Genomic DNA, 17,736 nt, shown 5'->3' with positions numbered 1-17,736 from the left:
GCAAAACTCCCATTGTGTTCACTGGGGATTGAATCTCACTATTTATTGTGGATATGATTATATATCATATAGTATTGTATCAGGATACTATTATTTTTGCTTTTAGAATATTGAAAGGTTTTCTTTTTATACACTAACTGCTCTTTCTTTTACAGGGAAATTGGTGTAACTTTCTATCAACACAAGGATATAATATCATTACAGTAACTGTGGTTCAAAAAGGAATCATTTGTCAATGAACATCACTGAATTACCACAGTTCAGTGCAGGGGGAAAATCTCTTGCATCTCAGATTCTATTATGGGGTATCTGTTAGCAAATGTGGATTTTGTGCATTGGTGTGTGCAGATTACATCCTCCTCCAAAAGCAATTATCCCCCTCCTTTTAGAAGAAGAAAAAAGAATTTGATAATTTACTGGCATTTGCACTGAAAGTAAGGCAGAGTCACTGATGTTTCCCAGATGACCATCCAAGCCTGGGTGGACTGTGGCAGTATCCATAGATCTCAGCCCTGGATGGGTTGTCCAGTATGCTAGAAAAGGAGGATGTGATGACACAATAAAGGAGTGAGCAAATTAGGCATCAACCAAACCAGGCTGCATGTGACTTTTCTGAATCTCTCACTCAGAGCACGTTCAGTGACTTCTCTTGGTATCTCTTTCTTCCTCTGTTCTACTCCATTGAAAAGTCTGCCCCAGCCATCCAGCCATATGATGCAGAGGGTCTATAGCATTAGACTATAAAAGAGGTGGATAGGAGGAAAGACCTTAGGTCTCAAAGGGGACAAAAGCAGCAATGGAGTTGAAGGAGAATGGGCTTTCAGGCTTGATGGAGAAGATACTAAAGAAAAGGCTCAAAGACAGGGCAGTGGAGATGAAGGAGAAAGGGTTCATGTCAGGGCAGTGTTGAAGGCCTCTCAAGTCTTGTAGAAATAGCAATAGAAGAGGAAGAACATCTCTGTGGCTTTCCAGGGGTTAATGAAAGAGAAGGCGGCTTGACAAGGTAAGCTGTGGCTCCTCAATGCAATAAAAAGAGACAGACTTCAGTGACTTGTCAAGTGATTTTGCTGCAGCAAAATGCCAGCAGAAGAGCGAACCTGGTATGCGTTTTTGAGATTTGCTGAAGGATGTGATCTAGTCATGTTGTACCATGAAAACAAATAAATAAACAAACTGGCCCAAATGGTGAAACTGATACTTAGCCAAATTTGTGAATTAGCTGGGAGATGCCCTTTCCTGTGCTCTTGTAAATATTACAGCCAGAGTTCATTTGAAAACACAACCTACAAGGAGATAGTTATAAAGTATAGATGAGAACTTTGCAGGGACACGGAAGAAATAATGTTCTCATCTTACGACTGCTGTACTAATAATATGTACTTTTTTCACCTTGCTCCTCTTTTCTCATCTTCCCCATTATACATTCTCATTGCTCTCCTCACGTAATTCTCCAGCCTGCCTTCCAACTCTGTGATTCATGGAGTGTTTTTTTACCTCTGGTAGCAATGTCCCTCTTTGCTATGTAGTCACTTTTATCGCACCTTTTATCCTAATTAACTCCTCCATTTTTCACAGTCCTTTCGCACATTCTCTCCAATTTCATCTTTCCTACCGATTGACTCTCTCCCTGTCCCCCTCTGACTAATCTTGTTTTATATTTTCCTTTGCCGTGAAGAAGACATTGCCAAAGTGTCACCTCTAATCTTGTTTCCTATTTCTAGCATGTAATTTATTAATCCTCTTTCTTTTTTTCTCTTTTATTGAGCAGTCTATATACTAATACAGCTCAAGTTTTATTTTCAGATTGTCAAATAAATAATTTCACAAGTCTTAAAACTAGGGGGAAATAAAAAGAGCTTTGAAATAATGATCACCCCTGTCTTTCCTCCAAAGCACTTGCTTTTAGATCTATACAAATCATTTTATTGAGAGCTGATGTAGCTGTCTTATGTCAGTGAAATTAATTATTGGTTAGTGTGTTTAAGGATCTTAGACAAAACGCTATCCTTTATCTGATTGATTAAGAATAACTACATAAATCCTTCACACTAATACAAACCTGCATTCTAAAATATATATCCAATAACTTCCAGATTTCTTTCTTTAAATAATAGTTTTGAGTACCATCCTGCCACGGTAAATCGTAAGTATTTCTCTGGCATGTCTGGACTTTGCTGTTGGATCCCAGAGCCACGAGCAAAGAGAAAATGTCACGGTTGTTTGCTCTTGTGGAGCAGATGTGAATGGCCATAAAAGGCAAGCACAGCTTGTTCTCATTGCCAGGAATCTCTGATAGGATTACTTTTGTTGACTTTTTTCTTGTCTGTTTTTCTTTGTCATTACCGTTGTTTTCAATTATATAAGAACTAAACTGTGGTATACATACCATCTTGCAGACATTTACTCCATTGTGGATATAATCTTTGAATTAAGGCATGAATTCCAGATTTTTAAATGTATTTAGGTGTCACTTTTGAAAATGAAACATAGGCACCTAAGTAAGATAGGCATTGCAGCCTCTAAACACTGGGCCTGAGTACTTTGGTGAGCTGTGTGCAAGGAACAGCAAGGTTCAAAGCAAAGCTTCCTTTGGAACGGATTCAGAGATCCCTGTTGGTGCTCTGGTTAGGAGCATCATTTAAAAAACATTTATTTTTGGACGGGGGAGAGGTGGGGTGGAAATTGTGTTAGCATCCCATCTTCCGCCGCCCCACTGAGTCCACAGTGGCTCATAGGGGTTAGTGGGCCCATCCCATCCTGGAAGGAGGTGGGGAGCTGGCGTGCCAGCCCTGTTCCAGGTAGTAGTGGGGAGCCAAGGTGTATCACTGATGGCTGGCCCAGGTCAGGGACAGAGGCTTGGGTCGCTCTGCGCTAGACTCCAGCCCACTATTCTGCTTCCTGTCTGGCAAGTGGACGCATATTAGGAGCCTCGGCCTAGTCTGCTCCATAACATCCCCACAGTCCCCAAGGAAACACCCTGTGCCAGCTAGAAAGGAGCTCTGAAAAGTTGGGATCAGGGAAGCAAATCAAGGTCTGGGCAGGACATCTGCTTCCTCTGCCCTGTGTCAAATAGCATCCCTGGCTCTGGCATACCTATAAGCCTGTCTTACTGTCCAACTATACAATTCTGCCATTGCTCCCCTTATTCCTTAGGCAGTTTAGAGTCCTGAACCTGCTGCTCCCTCATTTTGTCATCTCTACCCATATGATCAGCCTTCATTTATGTGCATGAGCTTATGCCAGCATTTTTTACCACTAGAACTGGGCATAATTTGGGAAATGTGAAATTTTCTGATGAACTAAAATCTGAAGTGTTGTGTTGCTGGAGCTTGCTTGATCCTGTGACACGCGGATTATGGACAGCTTTAAACTGGAGCTGCCTTGTCAGGCCCAGTAGAGAAAGCTAGGTTCTGAGATCCTAGAAGATAAATAGGAGTTGCAATCGACGGAGCAGGTAGATAGTCCAGAGGCTAAAAGTAGGGAGATACGGAATGATGGACACCTGTCCAGTTACACATGACCTCCAAACAGAACCTCCTAGCAAAGGCCAAACCCTCGGACGCTCTCTCTAGAAGCTGTTGGTAGCAACAATAAGGAAGGCATTGCTGTTCTTTATTGAAAAATAAAAATCACCAGTGCCTAAAACATGAAATTCATTCCAATTCACACCTCCTTCTTAACCTGCAAATAACTCAGAGCTGAAGTTGCACCTCCCCAACATCCATTTCAACCACAAAAAACACTGCATGATCCTTGGGAAGAGTTTGCCATATTACCATGCATTGCATTCATATTCCATATTAATGCATATTTTTCTTTGTTTTCTTTTGACATTAATTCTCATGCAGAGACTGCTATCTAGTAAAGGAAAGAAATTAGCATATGCTGGCTTGGTAAAGTAAATTAGCTACACTTTTGACTTTCTGTGGTTTTATTTTGAATCGGAGAAGCAATAAAAATGAAATAAGGCTAATCACTGTTGTTCTATGGTTTTCTTCGTGGTGAGTTATCTCTTTAAAACAGGTCTCCAATTAGTTTCTGTAATCGATCTCCCTGCTCCAGCAGGTGAACCAGGTAATTATCTTGTTTATACTGTAGGTGAGTCACCAAATGCTAGATAGCTTTCTGTGTATCTTTAAATGATAATGCATTGTAACAAGTGTTCTCAATATGAATGAACTACTGTCATAACCTTCACCATCTGCTTTACATGCAGCGATGTGGATCTCATTTATCTTTTGTTGCAAAGAACTCTAGCCATCAAAGAGTTGTCTCTTTGACCACTCTCTCAGTCTGCCTAGAGGAATCTCACTCGCTGTCTTGATGCAAGTGGCTCAGACTATTAGGCCTTTCCTAGTATGATTAGAAGGAATCCAGTCACCAGTGCATTCTCTAAGGGCTAAATCCTGCCCTTCTCTCCTCTGCTAGCATTCAGAACCCCAAACACAGCATAACTATTGTTTCTCTGTGAGTCTGAGAGTGGGGCGGGCTCTCCTGAGGGACTCTGTAGTGCAATACACAGCATGCAGAACTGTTCAGTGCTGTGTGTCTGTATCCGTGGGGCTTCTAGGTGGGATGGATTACTGGAAAATCATCTGTTAACAACTGACGTATGTACAGACAGCTTGTATGGGGCACTCTTTTAACAAACGCCACAAACTACACAGATCCACAAACTCATAATTCTATGCTATGGCCTACCAAGGAGACAGAGCCACCATTGGAGCCTATGGTCTGTAGCAGCAGTTGTGGCATAGCTGTAGAGAAAGGAATTAAATCCTAGTTCTGAATTTGCTGTGAGGAAGGAGTTATAGATTGCATGCCTTTTTATTGTAATGTGGAAGTGATTCCTGCATTGCAGAAGAGAGCTTCTTGGTGAATGGCTGAAATACGAGACTGCGTGTTTTCTATAATGGTTAGAAAAATAGTTCACCTGTTTCTCCCCAGGTTAAAAGTAATCCGGTCATAGGCAGAACTGTGCATCTTCTCCTTTATCAGTGTATAGTTGAAGTCAGACTTCCCTATAAGTAATTTTTTGTGTTTTTTTTTTTTTCATTTTTCATAGACTTGTCCCTAGCAAATTTAGTTTCAAGGTCTTTTATTTCTGTTTCTAAAGTAATTATCCTCTGTGCTTGTTCCTTTCTTCTTTGTATGATGCTAAACTAATTTTTCTTCTCCTAATGAATGCTTGAAATGGATCCCATATGGTGGCATATGTGCCTTCAGATGGAAGCTTCATTTGACTAAAATAAGAAAATTCTTCTCTTGGGGCTTTCTTAAATTTTTCATTCTGTAACACTGAGTCAAATCACTAGCTTGGGGATAGAAACAGCCAGCTTCCATTCTATTGTACATGGAGCTTCATCTGCATCAGAGGATCTCCAAGTCCCTCTTGTTACATCCTCCTAGAGTGCAAGACTCTGTTCACATTGGAAAGAATCTCTTGTATACCACAAAAGTTAACAGCTGGGGCAGCATAGGCAGCATCTCAGGATTAGGTGCCCATGTATGTACCATGTGGATTGGATGAGACTGTACTTGCGCAGCTAGTCTGAGCCATCGCCAGCACCATGGAGACCACACTGCTATTTTAGTGTGTGTATGTCCATCTACCTTCTCCTTCTGCATTTGAGCAAGATAAGGCATAAGAAGCAGTGCAAGTGAGAGGAGGTCCAGCTAGAGCCAACTTCAACAATGATTATTATCTCAAGCCCCCTGCACAGTGGGATAACTGCATGGGAGAAAGTGTTTGCTACATATTTTTAATGATGTATCAGGAACCTGCTCCGCACCATGCACCTCACCACCCAGAGGTTTTTCAAAGGCATTATGTTACCTGACCCTGATGCTCACCTGACCCTCTAACATAGCTGATCCTCACAGAAGGCATAATTACTATTATTATTATTTATTTGTATTAGGGTCATTCATGGACCAGGACCCCATTGTACTGGGTGATGTACAAACACACAGAATAAAAAAGACAGTCCATGACCCGAAGAGCGTACAACCACTAAGTAGTAACTGAGTCCTGTGTATTTATTTTCACAAATGAAGTCTTAAGTCAAGTCACATAAATAAAAGAAATAAAGTAACATCAGAGTTCATTTAAAAAAGCAAAAAACTTTTTAAAAAAAATTTAAAAAACCACGCACAAATAAATGGCTTCAGCTTTTCTGTGTTGCCCAGATTGCTGCTAAATTCATGACATGTTTCTTTTTGTTCTATATTTTTTTCTTTAGTTTTTATTTTTTGTTTTTAATCCTTAAGTCTATTATTCTGTCTAGGCCTTGGCAATTTAAAAATTCTAAATAATCATTGAACTAGACTTGGGAACCTTTTAAATGTGAAGATTCAACCATGCCAATGTACTATATTTGCAACTGCTAAGGGGCAGTGTGGTGAGTGAATAAGGATGTCTATACCCATTATGGGTATAATGTTATTGAAATGGATCATTCTGTAACAGGGTAAATGTTTGTTATTGCGACATAACATATACGACAAAGTTGAAGCATTTATAGAAAAATAAATGTGAGAATGAAACACCTTTTTTTTAAAAAAGGAGATACTGATCCTGAAAATAAATTCTTTTTAGGATATTATGTGAATCATGCCAATAACTGATGAAAATTTAATCATTTTATCTGAGGCATGTACTTCTCTTTCACCCAATGAATCAATGGGGAAAATATCCATAGATTTCCATAGTAGCCTTTGGCCCCCATAATAGTAAAGACAAAAAGGTAATTGTTCATTGTGCCATTATTAACCTAGAGTGCTGTTATCTGTTGGGCTATAATAAAGACCCACATCAGTGATTCAGCAGATCAGGGGGTATGTTAACCATAAAGCAAAAAAACCCCAAAAACTTAAGGCCTGATTTTAATGAAATAAATTTGAGCTGCTGGCTCTGGGTTGTCTAAGCCTTTGTATGTTAGGCCAAGAGAACTGGAAAATACATATTGTATTTTTTGTAAATAAGTTTATTTCTGACTGGCTGGCATTTTCATGTTTTGTTTTCTCCTTTTTGAATGAATAATTACTAGCATTCCAGACACCTAGATTTTTTTTTTTTTTTTTTTAAACAGACGTTAGCTGGTAAAAATACTCTGACAGTTTTCAAGTTTACAAATTGTTTCAGGGCATAATCTTTTATTTGGATGTTCAGCTTTTGCTTCTGAAGATTATTAACAGCCCAAACCTGGAAGAGTCCCCAGTGATCTGTTCAATAGCTTGTGTCCTCTACCTGACTTTCAATCACTGGCTACAAAGAACCAAGGGAACATAAACCATCTTAGGGGATAATAATTTATCTTTGGCAGAGCAGTTGGTTTCTTTTCTTTTGTTGTCTCAGTATACAGACAGTGTGGAATGCTTAATTTTCAAACAGAGATTTCTTGCTCAGCTCTCTTATTAGAGTTAAAAACACAGGATCACATTCTGATAGGACATTGATTTCTCATATGTACCTGCCAGAAAACCCATATCCAACAGAGCAAGTGTATAATATGTTTGTCTTGATACTGGCTCCCCTCCAAACCTGCTGGGAGACCATTCTGCAGGCCCTCTGCAACAAGAGCTCTACAGAAGGTATTACATAACTCTGACAATAATAAGAGTCATGGCAAGGATGGCTTAAGTTACAAAACAAAGGCCAAAACCTTCAAATCTTGGTGCCTAAAGTTAGGCATCAAAATCCATATTGAAGCACCTAAAACAAAGTGGGCTGAAAGTGGGTGGTTCGAAGTGCTGTGTACACACAGCTCTCAGCTGACCGCAGTGGGAGCTATAAGTATTCAGCCTTTGAAAAGGGGGCCACTGATTTAGACGCCTAACTTTTAATAGTCAATTTTGACCTAAATTACTATCTAAATAGGAATGCCATTGCTGGGCAGTCTGGGATATTGCCCTGACTACTGAACACAGGACATTAGTCTCACAAAGAAATTAACAACTGAAATGTTAGAAAATTCCCATTTAACTACTTCTTGGGATGGTGAATGGAACAGAGTTTTTCTGGTGGCTCTATGCCACTCAGTGACCACTTTATGCAAAGGGATTACTTCTTGGATTAAAAAAAAAACTGTAGGACAGCTTTCTGCTAGTAGGGAAGCTTTCCGCTAGTGCAGGAGAGAAAAGCTGTTCTAAAACATCATACCTAAGATTTCAGGACCAGATTTATAAAGGTATTTAAGCACTTGAAGATGCAGATGGGTGCCTATTGGGAATTCAATAGGAATTAGGTGCCTTAATTTGCTTAGGCACATTTGTAAATCCAAGTAGGCACCTAGCTGAAGTTTTAAGTGCCTAAATCCGTTTGAAACCCTGGCCTTTTTTGCCTTTTAAAGTGGGGAAAAAAAATTGACCACAAAGACTAATTTGCTTTTCCAACCAAAAATGACAAAAGAATCCAAGGAGGCTTCTTTGCAACATAATACAATAAAAGAACCACTTTTCACCTGTGCTGATACACTATTTTTGTCGTTTGATCCCATAGTTATTATGAACTGGAGAGCGAGAGACCAAGATAGCCCCACAGTTTAAGACTGCTTTGAAAAATAACTCTCATCTATTGTGGCTATTTAGTATAGATGTCACATGAATGGTTATGTTTGCAGTTTGGCCCTTTTAGTATTTCGACTGTTTTGCATAAGATAAGATTTTAGCTTTGTCAACTCCATAGCACAGAACAGAGTTAAAAAATAGTATATATATTCCAGTGACCAACAAACTACTGTTTTGGCTCTAGTCTGAGGAAAGTCCAGTTTAACTCAGCAAAGTTTTCTTATCTTTTATACCTCTTTCTAGCCATGATGTGATCTTTCCTTGAGGTAGCATTCATCTTACCTGGTCATCTCTTTTGTATGGATGCTTGAAAGAGAGCATAATGAGGAAAAAATTGCAGCAAAGCAATTTATCTTTTGTGAAGAACTCCAAGCAGAAATCCTAAAATCCCTGTTGATTTTCTTTATCTGATATATTAAATTTAAAAAAATTAATTCAGTGTGCCTTCCCCCAGATCCATTTTACTTGTTTAACAAAATGGTATATTGATTTGCCAAAGCTTAAACAAAGCTGCCTACAAGATTCATTGATCAAAAATTTGGGCTCAGTCCATGTGATCATTAACTCAGTTGTCAAATACATTGCTTTATTCATAAGCTTTTTTTATAGAAAAACCCTGTCTTGGGCTTCTTGCAAAATGACAGTAAAATGACTTATCTACATGCCATAACACTCAGCACAGAAGACAAAACAAAAGGGTTTTGAGCTCCAAAGTTTTTGAGTCTTTTGAAGGACAATTCAGTAATTCTGAGGGTTTTCAAAGAAGTGCAGGTTTTAGTATCATTTGGGGACTGGATAGCACAAACATAAAGCTCTCCAAAGTAGGAAAGCCCAGTGAAATTGATAGTGGCATTGTGATCCCATGTGGGGAATCTAAACGAAATCTGACACGGTCAGTAGTTGAATTAATAGAGGCTAGACACACCCACATGATTTGGTTAGGAAAATGATATCTGCAATGCTATAAATCTTTCCTTCTGCTGGACAGTTCTTCAAGTAAAATGTACTCATTGGAACTTTCCAATGGATGAGTTAAGGGGTAATTATAAAATAAAATCAGACTCAAACCAGCAGCCTTCTCCCAAATCAAACCTATTCAAGTACATTTGTTTTCCCTCTTTCCCAACAGTATGACTCCCTCCTTTGGATATTAAAAAAAGAAAAAAGAAAAAAAAAACAGTCACAGAAAATCTAAATTCTTTCTACTGTACATGGGTCTTTTTTATCCCAAATTTCATCATGCTCTGGAGCTTAGTACCAGCCAGGAAATTTAATACATCGGTTCTTGTTTATTTGGGAGGGGAAGAGATATTCCATCCTGATGCCTGTGATCAGGTTACGTTTTGAGAATGGGATTTATTCACCTCAAACCTTAGGAGATGCCCAAGTCAAGATTCCTAGTAATGACAAGTGATTTGGGGGTGCCTTCATTTTTGGGCACCCAGTTTGAGATGCCATAAAGGGGCCTGAGTTCTCAGTGCTGAGCACCTGCTCCCTTACAAACCCTTTGAAGAGGTCCCCCTCTGAGGTTGGGCTTCCAAAATCTGACCTACTCAAAATCACCAGTTGTTTTGGAAACATTTGCCGTGGCTCCTGTGGTCAGCTGACCATACCTCTGTTATATCAGCTGTCCTGTCATCAAAACTGGAGTGAGACCGGATGATTTTATATATAACCTTGCCAGAACCCTCGTTCCCATGTCCAGCAGCCAAAGAGAAAGCAAAAGCACATTTTGCCTGAAGCTAATAGTCTCTTTTATTATCAATACCAGTCACAATCCTCTTCTGCAGTGAGATTTCATTACAAATATTCTTATGCTCCCCAACCTTCATTTGATTTTACTTTTCTTCCTAAACTGAAATTCAATTTACATTTGAACAGAGACAGTATTTTTATTATGTGCAGTACAAAATGATACATCATAAATATGTATAGTGTATTCTTTGCATACACACACACACACACATTCAGAGTTTACACAGAGTATAGAAAAAGCATTTAAAAATCTCTTAAATGTAAATTCCATAAATACATTTTCCATTAGCAACATATTTGCTTTACATTTTCTTTCAGTCAAAGATTGAATATGTGCCACGAGAAATAGGCTTTGAATGGGATGCACAATAGCTGGCTACAATGGATAATTTCATTTTAGGCTGAGTAATACAAACTAGCCATTTTTAACTTCAACTAGATTACACATTTCCTAAGCCTTCCATAAATTCATCATTTGTGTGAGTCGCATCAAGAATTGTTTTAAATAAATCTATGTGAAAATTAAATTTAAGTTGAAAAGCAGCAGGAAAAAAGATGTATAGTAAGCACTTCATTTGTTGTAATAGGACTATTTGGAAGGAATACAAATGCACCTCAAGTTATAAAAGGCATAATTATTTTTCTCTACAAGCTGAATGAAATGGAGCAGCTTCTGCCACGACAGCATCAGATAAGGGTTATCCCTGGAGAATTCAAGCTGCATTTTTAAAATAAAGCCTTTTCTTGGGTTATAAATTAATTCTTTCCCACCTTGTCTTGTCTTCAATATTATATATATTTTAATTGATGTAAGGCACATGGGAATTTTCTTATCAGGTTGGACTAGGAGTTCATATAGTTCATTTTCCTGCCCTTGGGATTGGCCACTACCAGATGCCACACAGGAAGGTACCAAAAGCCCCTTTATTATGGACTAACCTGCCCTAGGAGGAAACTTTGTTCTAACTCCAGTCAGTGAGAGGTTGTTTTAGGTCCTGTCTAATTCCTTTTGATTCCTACCAAGGGTTAGCGTTGATTACTTTGATGGATTTGGAGATGACCTGTAATAATTCATTGATAATATATATCGGCCTGGACATTGAGATGTTTTCTGTACAGCTATTGTTGGTTAACTCGTTGAGGGTTAGTTTGGAATGCAGGCAAGAAGGAGACTCCAGGCAGTCACTCATACCCTGACACTTCAAAGTCATTCAGGGACAATGACAGAATTGTTAGCTTTGATGATTTTGCCTCTGTCTCCAGAAAACCTACCTGGTTCCAATTAGGAATGACCAAGGATGTGCCAAACCCAGAAGAAGATTTAATGGGACGATCTCTCAAGAAAAAGCCAGTAGCTGTTCAGGAGAACCAGGCTGAAACACAGCCGTCTATCTGCTGGTGGTGTCTGAAAAAGTAAGATCTGAGTAGGTAAGCATTTTAGGTAAGATAGACATGCATATTGACTGTTGATTTAAAATCTCTCTCTCCCCTTATTCAATAGGTTTGTTACTATCACTGAATAAGCAACATTTCTGTTTTAAGAAGGCTGTTTTATCACTGTATGCCTCTGATCAGAGTCCTGAGCTCTGTCAGACGTGCAGGGTGAGAACGGTGGGCACACAGGGTACTGTAGCTCAGGTCCTGGTCTAGGAGAGGGATAATTGTAGATTTCCACCTCAAGATAAGTAAAATCATGATGCCTTACACGTGGGGAGGTGCACTGAGAGAGACCGGAAGAGGGACAGAGAGTAGCTAGCCCTGTAACGGTGACGTTGATGTATTATTGCAATGAGTTCTGCTGTTTATTTATGATGTGTGTTAAAATATTTCCTTTTGCCAGTTTTAATTTTGTTGCCTTTCAGATTCTTTGAATGTTCCCTTGTCCCTGTGTTGGGAGGAAGGGTAAAATAGGAGCTCCTGATTTACCTTCTGTATATCATTTATAAGTTTTTATGCTTCTATCCTGTCCTCCCTTATTTATCTACTATTAAGACAGTCCCAATCTCTTCAAAGTCTGTTGACAGGGAAATCTCTCCATATCTCCAGTCAGATATAGTGTTAATTAAATGCCTTTTGGAGTAGGTAACAGCACCATGTTTTCTCTTTGAGAGGGAGTGGTAAACTGCTTAGAGACCGTGTTTAAAAATAAAGACAGGTCAAAGAAATTGCATGCTTTTAAATGCCTGGTTTATAAAATATGTTGCTGCCTTGGAAAAGAAACAAATGCAAATTCTAGTTACTGTGCTTGAAACAAGTGACAGGAAGTAGTGCCAACATCTTGGCTTATGTTGTTGTTTTATTGTCACAAATTGTTAGTTACATGTGGAAATAATGGATCTCTCTCATTGTGAGTGTTGTGTCTGCCAGCTGGTGGCCTTATACTAGAGTGGGTTTACCCAATTAGCAGAGTCTTCCATGCAGTGCCTGGAATACTATGTGTGCATCATGAATGTTACTGTAGCTGAGGCTCATCCTGGGACACTAGTGGTCTGAAGGCAATTGCTCTACTAGGTGAGCTAAATGTAGCTTCCCTCTCACCATGCCAGGAGAAGCTACTCTAGGATTGTCAGCCTTGGCATGTCTAATTGATCTATAGCTCTCTCTCTCTGACAAATTACATTTGTCTCTTGTTCATGAAAGTCTTTTACAGTGTGCAGCTGCAAGAACAATATTGTTCAGCCTCAATGCAGTTATGAAGAGAAGCAGCTAACAGACACAACTAAGTCTTCATCACTGGGGAGAAGTAAGTTTTGAACAGCTTGCATATCTGCTCTGTTACTCTTAAGAGAGTGAAACATACTTCTGGGCAGAGGGACAACACAGTGCTGTGTACCACAAGTCCTATTTGAGACTAATACTGGGATGAGGGGGGGCATAAAGGCAGCTGCTTTATGTGGATGGCATAAGTGACACTCACATGTTGCATATGCCTTGCAGTGGTGCACTGCACTGGATGAATTTCACCTAAGAGTAGTAGATATGTAAAGGGACAGGTATCAATGGAGAATAAGTGTGTCTGAACAGACATAGGCTTCATTGCAATTCTTAGGATGCAAGTAAGGGGCTCAGCTGTACCTCCCCCACTTTGTCCTTACGCCTGGTAGTAACTTAGCACATGCCCAGCAGCTCTGTCATTAACACAGGGACAGGTTCCTTTGCATATCTCCTTCTCCATGTCTCTTTATACTTTGCGTTTATTCATACAACTTGCTGCACCTATATTAGAACTATGTGCCAACCTAATTAATTTGTGAGTTCAGCACAAAGCAAAATGACGGATTGTATTATAGAACATCAAGTAGTAGATGTCAGAGTATTTGCCAGAGTTAAGAAATGATGAACCCCCCTCCCCCCCATTCAACCACCATTCTCCCCCGAAATCTATACTCTTCCATTGCCTCCCCCCCACTATTAACAGTTGGTAGGTTTTGAGGGGATATTTTTATTTGTGTAGTATGGAAGGGAAAAATTCTCTCTCTGTTTATAAAGGAAAACAAATCCTCTGTAACACTCCTAATCAAAGATTTGATGATCTGCAAATCTTGGAATGCACTGCTATATTAATTGGTCCCATGTTAACACAAGTTTCTTTGTTCACTGAACCACTCCAACAACAAGTAAGTACTGGGTAAATGCTAAACATATTAATATCCATCACTTTCTTAATGTCCTGAGAGTGTTTCAAATATCTCTAGGTTATTTTGAGAAACATCACCAGTTCTTATTTAACATTGATCTCAAAGTCTTTGAGACACACATTCTAAATATTTTCTTTATCTTCTATTTAAATAGCACTTCCTGCCTTCCAGTATTATTGAGATTAACTTGCATTTTAGCAATGCGTGTGTATTTGCCATAAAAGTTATCAACGTATTAAGTAGCTCCCCTCCCCATATGAACTGAGGAGTAAATTCCATGCTGTCTGGGGCCTATGCACCATTTAAGCCCCACTTAGGCCTTCAGACCTTGTGCACAAGGATGAATTTAATCTTACAGTGAATGAATAAACCATTATGGCTAGGGAGTTTCTCCCATGGGAGACAAGACTGTAGTGGAAGAGAAGAGGGGGTGGACCTAGTCAGGGCATCTCAAAAAGCAAACAGATTAACTCAATAGCAAGAGGAGGAGATCAAGAATGGATCTTATAGTACAGTAGGTCAGGCAACAATAGCCTGAGTGTGAGATCAAGAGAGTAACACATAGCACCTACATAAGGAACGACTATTTGTTAATGGACTGTTCAGTCTATAACACGAGCCAATGGCTGGAAGTTTAAGATATACAAATTCAGATGGGAAATAAGGTATTTAAGCATTAGAACAATTTACCAATGGTCTTGGTGGATTCTCCATCACTGGTAATTTTTAAATCAAGATTGGATTTTTTTCCCCTAAAAGATATGCTTCAGGGATTATTTTGGGAAAGTTCGTTAGCCTTTGTGATTCAGGAGATCAGGCTAGATGATTACAGTGGTCTCTTCTGGCCTTGGAATCTATGAATCTACAAACCAGTGAGGAAATCTGTCCAGAAGAATTGGAGTGGGAGTCAGAGTGGAAATGAGAAGAAACAAGTCCCAGAACCTTTTCTTCAATGCCAAAAGTAAGACTTGGAAAGTTGCTGGATAGGGTTATTGATAGGACTTCATTGCACACATATATTACAGGATGTAAAATTTGGAAGAGTTGGGAACTTTTATTGCTACTAGCAAAAATATACTGAACAAATAAGTCTCATTTGAGGTTCATGTTGAAACCAGTTTCTAGGTGTTAAGTGGCTTCCACATGAGACATTTATGATTGAAGTAGCATTCCAAATCACTGATATAATACAGTGTTTTTTCACGGTCATTAATATCACCTTTTTTAGAGTAAGTGTGTGGTATTTCACCTGCTGCCCTAATTTTAAAATCTTGGCACCTAACTGATTTGTACATATCCTCACTTGAATGTTTGTAGAGGCATAGAGGAGTTTAAAATGGATATTTACCAAGTAAGAGCTACTTTGAGAATCTAAATAATACACATATGCCTTATTAAAGATTGTAAGTTTGAAAACTGGGCTCCTCATTTTAGCCTGATGTTAATTGTAATACACATTCCACAATGCAATTTATACCATTTGATTATTTGCATTGATGCAGCATTTTGAGGAGTCACTGTTAACTTTTGCCACCTCCCCAATTCATTTTAAGTCAGCACTTATTAGTGGTTTCCTACTGTAGCCACACTGTCTGTCCCTCCTGCTGAGAGAACCCGAGCTGACACAGTTGCTGCTGGCAGTGTCACTGTCTGTGTTTCATCCAGAAAAATGAATTCTTTGTCTTAAACACCCCAAAGGAAGCTGAATTGGATGTTTCATGTCATTCTGCATTTCACTCTGCAGGCAAAGGGTACTCCCTCTGCATCACATTCATATTAGCTGGGGTTTTACTCAATTGTAAATTTTAAGGAGATAGGAGATGGGGAGTCAAGGAAGATGGGGTCCATAAGGTAAGTGAAAAGTTGTGAGAGACTGGGAATTCAGCTTTCTGGAAGTGTGGACTTTAGTAGAAAAATATATTCCATGAATTACTCCTCATCCTCTGCACTAAGAGTCTCAAGCTCCCTTGTACATCTGCTGTCATATTTTCAAGAGTTCAGAATAAAAAGAGATCTGGGTAGATATCTGGTATATTTAAGATGACATGGCATTAAGTGAGAGCCTCAGCTAACAAAATATTTCACTACATAATTCCCTTTCTCTCATTCTTGGGCAGGAGTAAGTTGGTGGCCATGATCATCACTGCAGGATCTAGTTCTTCCGTGCTCCCTGTTCTGCTCATCACTTTTCACCTTGTATATATACACACATCAAAACAGCCAACCAATTCATGAACATGGTTTGTAGAAAAAGCCTGTGGGAGAAAATTCACTGTGTGGTAGATCAACTTGACTCATTGAGAAAGATCAATGCATTTGGTAGCTGTTTGAATTCATCATCCTGTCTATCGCTACATTAGCAAGGGCAGCACAGGGGAGAGACACAATCAGTACTTTTTTTAATCATATACATCCCTTGGTTTTTTGAGTGTTATAAGGACCGCCATTAACCTGAACCTGGATTGGCAAAGTGCTTTGAAACTTTCAGTAATCTACACAATGCATGAAATTCATCCCTGTGCAGAAGGCTTGCCCAAGGCCTGTGGACCTGACTTAAGCCCTATTTTGAAATAATGAATGGATGGAATAGATTAAGGGATTTAATGCTGCACCCCAGCTGGGTTAACAGCAGCAGCAGGGATTGAACCTAGGGCCTCTGGAGTTTAAACTATGAGCCTCTGACTGAGCTAAAAGTATTAGCCAAGGCTTTTGCAAGTTCAACCTTCTATATATCGTCCAGCCACCACTGGACGGAGAACCACACTGAATGTGTAAGGGTTACACATAGGCTTTGTGCACACCGTCTGCACAGGATGAGTTTCAGATCATATGCATAGGAGCAGCTCACTGACTGAACCGTTAAACTTTAGTTATACTCTCCATGTTTCTCAACCTTTTGGATATCAGGGACTGGTTTGCTGCCTTCCTTCACTGTGTCAGGGAGATCCCAGGGACTGGTGCTGGTGAGAAACACTGCTCTCTCCGTAACAACGGTGTACCATGGGACTGTGATTTGCTGTATGTTGCTGTCTTGGTCAGTTGGCTTTTTCATCTCATTCCTGCAGGCTCTTGGGGGGAAAGAAATATTAAAGATCACAACATGTTAACCGTGACTTGCAGCTTCACTCCTGAAGCCTGAAAAAGAATTCTGCAAAAACTCCTGACTAAAGAAACTTTATTTAAACACACACACACACACACACACACACACACACACACACACACACAAACCCCACTAAACATTAACTTCTGTTTTGTGTTCATTCAAATTAGTTTGAGGCAGTTTGGCATGTTTTAAAAGGAATATAATGAATGTGGCGGTTGGTGCTCATCTGCACTTTATACATTTTGCGCTGATAGGGAGGTTTTGCTTCATATAGGCTTATTTACCCCTCACTCAACAATGAGAATAGACTTTCCAGGTTCAAGATGCGTTACTGGAGACAATAACAGCCTTCCTCTGAATTAGTCCTTGCCCTAAACACAATAAAATATCTGTCTGGAGTAGACATAGAAACAGAGACAACAAAGTCTTGGTCCTGCATTCCATTTTAAAGCAGAACTATCTAAAGTCACAAGACACAGTTTTAATTTTAGAACTTGAAAACCAGATGTTGTTTTAACTATAGGAGAGGTAATTTTGAAAATGACAGTTAAGAAAGGCATCTGTTTTTAAAAAAATAATACTTATAAGCAGATTATCCAGGCTACTGGTAAAATAATGTCTTTCTTTGTTAAAAAATATGTAAATCAGCATTTTTAAGCAGAGAAAATG

The sequence above is a fragment of the Emydura macquarii genome, unplaced genomic scaffold (assembly GCF_026122565.2).
Source record: "Emydura macquarii macquarii isolate MOO-44397 ecotype Brisbane River unplaced genomic scaffold, CSIRO-AGI_Emac_v2 contig_561, whole genome shotgun sequence".
NCBI lineage: Eukaryota > Metazoa > Chordata > Testudines > Chelidae > Emydura > Emydura macquarii.
This window is presented reverse-complemented; position numbering follows the sequence as displayed.